This window comes from Spermophilus citellus (assembly GCF_964194105.1).
Source record: "Spermophilus citellus genome assembly, chromosome: 5".
Taxonomy (NCBI): domain Eukaryota; kingdom Metazoa; phylum Chordata; class Mammalia; order Rodentia; family Sciuridae; genus Spermophilus; species Spermophilus citellus.
The window spans coordinates 104,926,470-104,935,868 of NC_138186.1; positions in this window are offsets into that span (position 1 = coordinate 104,926,470).

The window sequence follows — 9,399 nt, forward strand, 5'->3', positions numbered from 1 at the left end:
TAAGAAATATCAAAGTAATAATGGTCACCTATAGGTAAGAAGAAAGTCACAGTGATTGGGAAAAGGGATGAAAGGGCTTCTGGAGGCTTAAAAAAATAAACAAACTCTGTTTATTGTCCTAGGTGATGTTCCTTTGTAATAATTCATGAAGATTTACCCCTGTGGTTTGTTCATTTTGTGTGGATGAGTTAAACACAAAATTAATGAACTGCATTATGAATATGGCATAATGAATCCCACTATTATGTATAATTACAATGCACCAATGGGGAAAAAAAATTAATGAACTGGATACACATATGAACAACCTACCCAGAAAGTAGCGGAGAAAATAAAGAGACAGACACAATGGCAGAAAGGTTCAGATACACAGAGAACAGAAAGTCAAACAGCAACTACAAACAGAGAGAATTGAGAGGATAAAGAAGACACAGTGTTCAAAGAGGGAATGGCTGAGAAAAGATTGATGAGAAACCAGAAACCTCTCTCAAATGCTGGAAGAAAATAACTGTCAACCCAGAATTCTATGCCATGCCAATTTACCCTTCAAAGTAAGAATGAAATAAAGACATTTGCATTCATTCATTCATACATTTCATTGTTGCTGCTATTCAACATTGGCTACTGAGCACTTACACTGTCTAGACATAGGGAATAGTATTCTTGAAAGCAAATAAAATCTCCACTCACACAGTTCCAGAGGTCAGAGTCTGAAATGAAGCTCATAGGCCTAAAATAAGAGTGTTGGCAGGGCTGGCTTCATCTCGAGTCTCCAGAGGGAATCTGTTCTTGACCCCTCCAGCTTTTAGAGGTGATTGGCATTCATTGCCTATGGCTACATCACTCCACTCCATTTGCTTCAGTCAACACATTGCTTTCTCTCTGACTCCTTCTGCATCTTTTTTATAAGGACGCTTATGGCTTCATTGACACTCAGATAATCAAGAATAACCTCCCTATTGTGGATAATCTTAACATAATCATATCTGCAAAATCACATTTGTCATAGTTGGAAACACATGCTCTAAGTAGTAGGATATGAATTGTGTTTGGAGGTGTTAGAGTCTGTAAACAAGTCAGGATGGTGCCTGGCATTTTGCCAGGGGGAGTGGTTTGTGAGGTGGCGCCAGTGAGCCATTAAGTGTGGAGATTTCTTATTGGTTGACTGCTGTATCTATTTTATGTTAATTAAGATAAGCTGTGTGGAATGTATATATACCACTCCTGTCCTACAATAAACGGCTCCCACTCCTGCTGTATCAATCTACACAAGTTGTTCCTCACCCCCCCAGTTATTTTGCCCAGCCAGCCGGGCTTGGCAGGAGGGCCATTAGTTAGCCTACCTCTATATGTATGCCTTTATGTTGCATTTGAGGGTGAAATTATTAGATTATAAGATATTCATTATGTTTGGCATTAGTTGATAATGTCAAACTGTGTTTCTAAATTGTACATACTTATGCTTCTACAGACAGTGTTAAGATACTCATCAACACTTGGAGCTGTCAGTCTTAGTTTTAGCTATTCTGGTGGATTTGACTGCTAAAAAGACTGCAATCATTATATTACCAATAGCCCTTTGCATAAAGGACTACAAATAAATCTATTTTGTAATGAAGAAAATATAACCAGGAAAGGAAATGTAAATAAAAATGAAATTCAGAGGAAAAAAAACGTCAAAGCCTTGCTAAGTTTGTGACCAATCTGGGAAGTAAATATAGTAAAATGAATTTTAGAAATCAAGTAAGTGGGAAATTTACGAAGATTCTTACATTGTTTAAGCAGAGAGTTGAAAAAAGCTTTAAGAGAAAAGAACAGGGAGAAACTTACTTTGCCAGGGGTAAAGAAGAGGGAAAGGATATTTTAGAAAGGTATACCATCCAGTGCAAATAGGCAGAGCCCCTAAGGAATCTGGCACGTTTCGAGAAGGAAAACAGTGTGCATGCTGCTGAATTTCAGCCTTCATGAAGGGTGCTGAGGAAGATTAGGCCGCAGCTGGAGCAGTAATTTGGGGGAAATATTGTAAATGACCATTTCAGAAAATTTTTAGGAGTCTGAAATTCATTTTATTTTTTACCAATGAATATCCATTAACATATTAAAACACAGAAAGCATTTTAAATGTTTTTAAAAGCAGAACTGTTAAGACTTGAATTATGTTTTAATACAATTATGTTTCTTAATATAAATATCTTATACAAATGAATCAGCAAAACAGGTAACCACTGTAATATGTACATGTGTCAGTACCAAAACTAATGATGTTGTGCCTAAGCCCAGGTAACTTACAAAGCAGTTTGTGGGTGGTTGTTGAGAGAAAGGAAAGGATATCAGATATTATAGGCAAAGAATCTTTGGGAATCAGGTAGTGCTGGTGATTGATTCCTCCTATACTACCAATCCCTTTCCCAAAACACACACAAACTGTTCCTTTTGCTTGTGCATTGTTGAACAAATATCATCAGGGGAAATTAAAACATTTTGGCTTTAGAAAATGATTTCATGTTTACTGTTAAGAGCATTTCTTGTTTATTTAAGATGTCAACTTATCAAATTTCTGAAACCAATCCCATAAGTAGTTAGCAATACTTTAAGGACTTCTAAACATGTGCTTTCATTTTGTATTGTTTTTTCTACCAAATTATCCACAAGAAAGCAATTAAAGATAAAAGTAAAATGTGTCAGGTCTCTGTATGGTTTTTATGGCTTTTCGTGGTATAGTTATAGACTTGGATCTCAATATTGCCTCTAATTTTAGAATCACAGACTCAAGAACCTCTGAATCTTTTTTTTTCTTCCATGTCCCTATCTGTTCTAGACTGTATCATTTGCTAGAAAGAGCAGTGTCTTATTTTGCTAGGAACACAGATGTGCCTCTCTCTGTCTGTCATCTACAAAGTTAAAAAAAAAAAAAAAAAAACTCCAGTAAGCAATTATTTTGTGAATGGATTTTATAGAATGCCAACTCATGCTGTAAAACAAAGCCATCCTTCTGTTATCAACAAACATCACCCCAAATGCCTCCTCACCTGCCAGAATAAATATGCTAACAAAAATAAGATTTTGGGAAAAACAATGTATTTAACCCAGTTCTGAAATTGTGTTCAATTATAGAAAAATTACAGATTGTTATAAGGAAAATCAATTAGATTTTAATATATTGTTTTATATAACAATCTAGAACATCATACTGTTATAGTATTTCAAAAAAGCACTCTTGTTATGAAAGTTTTTTTCTATCTCAGGAAAAGCAATTGGAATTTTCTACCAACTTATGAAAACTTACGCATACCTTGATTAGTTAAGTATGTCATTACTGACCTATTTGCTGTCTGATTCATTATTTATAAAAGAATACTTAAAGATGGAAAATAAGCTTTCTTGCTTATTGAAGTAAATTGCCAAGTTAAAAAAATAATCTATTATCTGTGAGATCTAGTCTAAACTCTAAATTATCTACCAATCAGAAAGATCAAATGTTCTCAAAGCATTATTACTTATTAAATGAACAGTCTCTATTCAACTATTCCATCACCACCACCTCCAAGAAAATCAACACAAATGTCCTTCCTTCCTTGTACACAGCATATCTGGAAGAAATTTCCCTTCTGATAGTCAAGTTTAGTCTATCTGAACTTGTTCTCTGACTGATGGGGAAAAAAAAAATTACCAAAATCTTGGTGGCTTAAAACAACAGATATTTATTCTCTCCTTGTCTCTTCCAGCTTCAGGTGGCTCCAGGTCTTCCTTGACTTGAGGCCACATCACATCACCTTCTCATCTTCTGTGTGTCTCAGCTATGTGTGTCTATCTCAAAACTATCTCTGCCTCCCTAAAGGTACTCTGTTTAGGGCCCACCCAGATAATCCAGGATAAACTTTTTTTTTTCCAAAGAGTCTAAAATTTACCACATTTGTAATCACAACAGGAAATATTCACAGGTTCCAGGATTTTGACATGGATATCTTTGAGGAGGTACTTTTCAGCCTACCAAACCATCTGTCTGTGTTTTGTCCCATATCTTTCTGCCACACCTGAAATTTTCTCCTTCTCATTCTCTCCCCTCTTCCTGACTCCTTCTCCCTTTCCCTTGAATCTTTAATTATTCTTCCTTCAATGGTTTTGTCCCTTCATCATTAAATCATATGGTTTTAGTTTTCAAGGGATGCCCTAGTAAAGTACCATAGACCAGGTACTTAACAGCATAAATTTATTTTCTTATGATGTTAGCAGCTAGAGTTCAAGACTGGGGCATTTGGTTGACTGGGTGTTCTCTGAGGCCTCTCTCCTTGGCTTCTAGATGACCAGCTTCTCCCTGTATCTTCACGTGGTTTTCCCTCTGTAGGTGACAGTGTTGTAATCTCTCTCTCTCTCTGAGAGAGAGAGAGAATTTTTAATATTTATTTTGTAGTTATCGGCAGGCACAACATCTTTGTTTGTATGTGGTGCTGAGGATCGAACCCGGGCCGCACGCATGCCAGGTGGGCGCGCTACCGCTTGAGCCACATCCCCAGCCCAATCTCTTCTTTTTAAAAGGATGCCAGGCATATTGGTTTAGGGCCCACTCTAGTAACCTCATTTTACCTTGATTACCTTTGTAAAGACCCTATTTTCAAATACACTCACATTCTGAAGTACTGTGGATTAGCTCAATACACAAATTCAAAGGATAGCATTTGGCCCATAATTCTTCATACCATTATTTCCCATTCTAAAAAGAAAAGAAAAAACTTCCATCCATCTTCAACTATCAGCCATAAAAAAACTTCCATCCATCTTCAACTATCATCCATATCACACATTTACTTCTCATCAACTATCCTACACTCCTTCACATTTCTCAGCTCCCTTGCTATAGGGTGGAGTCTTGGAACTAATTTTTTGGGGAATTATACTGTATTTCTAAAGCATGAATGGGGGCTTATATTATGAAGATTTGAATACAGGAAAAGAACATAATTTTGTTTTAAAATCATAGTCTCATACTACTGGAAACAAATGGATCATGCTCTTCAGACACACAAAAAACAGCTTATATGATATTTTCAGTGGTATTTTATTCTCATGGCCTCAACTTACATCAATGGAGACGATAAGAAAGAGCTTTACATGTCAATTATTAAATTTACTATAGGAAAATTATTTAGTACACCTCCCAAAATCTTTGCTTCCCCTGAGGACTTCTTTTAATCTTTTGGTGAATGATAATCTGTTACTCAATATATTTAGATGGTTGGTTTTTGCTTTTATTTATTTGCTCTATCTATAGCTATATTTGCTATGCAAGTTTTACAACTATAATATAACCCAATGAAGACAACAACTGCGGCTTAGTTATTTATACAAGTCTTATGCCTAGCACAGGTGCTCAATAAGCATTTAGTAAATAAATTCATGAGCCAACTTTGTAGTCCAAATATTTTCATTGCTATTTTTTCTCAAATTTTAATTTCCTTTTTAAATATTTCTCTGCACCTGCTTATTTTCTATTTGTGCTTCAAAGAGTAATTAGCTCTTTATCAATGATTTTTTGATGCATTTTCTCTAAATTATAAATACACACACCAAAAATATTTCCAATAAACATCTAGTTGAATGAATAACTTCAGTTGATGTATAAAGTTCTGAAACTTCTTGAATGATGTAACACCAGGCACAGCCCTAGCAAGAGACCTTCTGCCTTTATCTTAAAACAAATCATCAGTCATTACAGAATAAGTTCAAGCCATAGTTTTCCAACTATTAAAAAAAACCTCTGGTGTCTTCAAATTCTTTTAGTAGGTATTTTAGTCAGCCAGAATACCCAAGAAGAGCAACATAGGTGAGGAAACCTCTATTTGGGGCTCACAGCTTCAGAGGTTTCAGTTGATAGATAGCCAACTCCTTTGCTCTAGGTCCAAGGAGAGGCAGAACACCATGGCGGAAGCACCCAGCTGAGGAAAGCTGCTCACCTCATGACAGTAAGGAAATGGTGTGGGTAACAGGAAGAACAACACTTTCAGACAATGCCTCAGTGACCTACCTTCTCCAGCCTCATCCCATCTGCCCTCACTTACCACCCAATCAATTCATTCAAAGTAGCTCCAACTTTGAAAGGACTGATTAGGTTATAGCTTTCACAATTCAATTATTTCATTTCAAATATTTTTTGCATTAACAGGAGCTTTGAGGGATTGGGGTTGTTGCTCAGTGGCTTACCTAGCATGTGTGAGGCACTAGGTTCTATCCTCAGCACCACATAAAAATCAATAAACAAGGGCTGGGATTGTAGCTCAGTGGTAGAGCACTTGCCTAGCACATGTGAGGCACTGAATTCACCACATTAAAAAATAAACAAACAAAATAAATGTATTGTGTCCATTTACAACTAAAAAAATTTTTCTAAATTATAACAAAAGAGGTGCTTTGGGGGGCATCTCACTTCTAAACCATAATAAAAGATCTATGAGGTCAAAACTATTTTCAAAATCATGCTAGGACATTCTTTGGCTTTTGCTCTCTAAGTTTCTCACAAGTATAAAGTTTTCCAGAGGTTACATGATATATGATGATATATGATATCATAAGTTAAATGAAGCAACTTCCAGTCTTTTTATAAACCAACAATTAAAAATATTTGCAAAAATATAAAACAATACCACTTTTCTTATTTAAATTTTTTATTCTGGAATAAACTTTTATTCTAATTTTTCAAAAAAGTCATGTCAGTAAACATTTACCATTATCAATTTCAACAACTATTTAAGCTTTTTCAGTCTTAATTTTAACATGATAAATATAACTCATGCAAATAAAAGCTTTTTGTGAGGTCCTCACAATGTTTATGATTGCAAGTTTCCTGAGACCAAAAAATGAGAGCCACAGGGTTAAAAGAAGGGACTTCTTCCTCTACGTTATACAAAAACAAAAACTAACACTTCCCTTTTCAATGCTCCACTGGGTCACTAGTGTCATTGTTATCACCTTGAAACACACACACACACACACACACACACACACACACGCAAAAAAAAAAAAAAAAAAAAAAACAAAAAAAAAAAACCTCAATAGAATGAGAATCTGAGTGATGACTGCCCAGATACACAATCTGTGGATTTATGGACATAGTCCTAAGTTATGTTTTCTTTTTCTTTTTTCTTCTTCTTCTTTTTTTCTTCTTTTATGTTTGAGATATGAGGGTTCCCTAATAAGCATCTGTGACAGTATATTCAAAAATGAAATGATTAGATTATAAGAGCTGTGACTGATAATAACAATTAGTGGATTGATTCATATGGTGGATTAATAATTTGAATGGGTTACTGGGTGGTAACAGTAGGCAGGTAGGTCATGGCTGGTAGAAGTAGGTCACTGAGGTCATGCTCTGGTGATTATAGCTTGTCTGCCTGCCATGTTCCTTCTGTCTCTCTCTCTCTCTCTCTCCCTTCCTATCTCTTTTTCTGCTTTGCTTCCTGGCTATGAACTGAAAAGTTGTTTTCTACTACTCATGTCACCATGATGTTCTGTCTCACCTCAGTTCCAGAGCAATGGAGTTGGCTGATCATGAACTAAATCTCTGAAACCATGACTCCAAAATACACTTTTCCTCCTCTAAGTTGTTCTTGTCAGGCACTATGGTCATAGCAATGAAAATTTGACTAGCCCAATGTTCATCCTACTTCTATCTCAAATCCAAACCAGAGTTTGGATTCCTAGCTTTTGAGAAAAGAGGATCTCTCCATCTGACATTCCTGGAATTGTTGCCCATCCAAAGAGATTCCTAACATACTTCATCAATGACCCCTGCATTTCTGATGCCAATGCCAGAGATCTCTCAACATGAAGCCATTTCTCAGAGGCACAACATTATTCTGAAATAGCAAATATATCTCATAACAAATGCCAACTCTGATGCATTGTTAGTGGCTGGCTAGAACATTGTTTGAGAAGGATTCTGAAGCTGTTTCCTGGTTTAGCAAGACAAATGCCATAATTGATGTGGTACTACCAAAAAGAGTGTTAACTTTCATGTTGTGTATTTGCTGACCCTGTGAAACCAATTGGAACTGCTATGGTCAAAAAGATGCAGAGTAAGTCAATAAATGTCTAGTCCATATACAAATTACATAGAAATACAACTACCATGTGTATAAGAACAGGTATCAGCAGTAGTATCTCTCTCATAAACATATTTGAGCTGCCTAAAATACAAGCATACATTTTATAATTCTAAGAAACAAATACATAAGAATGTAAGAATTGCTTTGAAAGTTTGCAGTAGCAAACCCTATGCATCTATATTTCAATAGACACTGTTACCTTTCATATGAACTAGTATAAAGGCCAACTACCCCTAATGTTTTCACTTTTAGGAACCTGACCAGATCTTTCTTTCAGAAACAATCTTCTTAGAATGAAATATAGGTAGGTGAATTTCAGAAATGCCAACTATGGCTTTTGATAACTTCCAGAAGTTGTCACTGCTGCTGCTATAGTACAACATCTGCTTCAAGTTCTCAATTTCTTTACAAACATTATCTTGTCATTGTAATTAATAACTAATGCATAGAAGGAAAGAAGAGAGAAGAGAGAAGGTGGAGAGGAGGGAATACAGAAAGAGGAGCAAGAGATAAAAATGGAGGACACATTTTTTCCTAGAGACTTGTGGAGTCTCCATTTTTCTTTGCTTGGTAGGAAGCATAGATACTATCTACTTTTAGAATGTGTTCCTATGATTGTTAACTCTACAATGACACATACTGCAACAGAAGCGATACAAGATAGCAATATATTCCTTTAGATCACATTTTGTTGATAAATTAGAAGAGAAAGGGACCCAAACATTGACAAGAACACTAACTTGTTCCTTTTTGAATTTTCCTTTTTGTCATTTTGCCTGAGAGTTATACCATGGAGAGTTACATAAGAAAGCAAGTGATGCCTGGAGCTAATAAATCTGGCTCTAAATACAACATTGTGAAGGATTTTTTTTAAGAAATAACTAATATAGAATTTGTTCCCTTGGAAACAAACGAATACTTAGTGCAGGGGATAGGGGGAAGAATATTTTTGTAGCACAAATTTCACAAAGATGTAGCTCTAAAATGAAATTTTGACAATCACAAATAGCTTTAGTCAGAAATAAGTAAAGGCAGAAATATAATGAAACAATTTTGTAGTTTAAAAAGTATTTACATGCATTTTACTCTGTAAGTCAGACTATAAAGATTATATACAGAAGTATAAAATGATACAAACCTAAGGGATGCTGTTGTTGTTTTACTAATGAAGGCTGAACATCATAGTGAGCAGAACCCTGCTCCTCACCCCACAGTGAAACCTAAAAATATCAAAGTGACTTTTAACCCTGGTTTTAAAGTAAAACAAGAAAAATGGATGAAAGCAACAAATGTTCTAAAA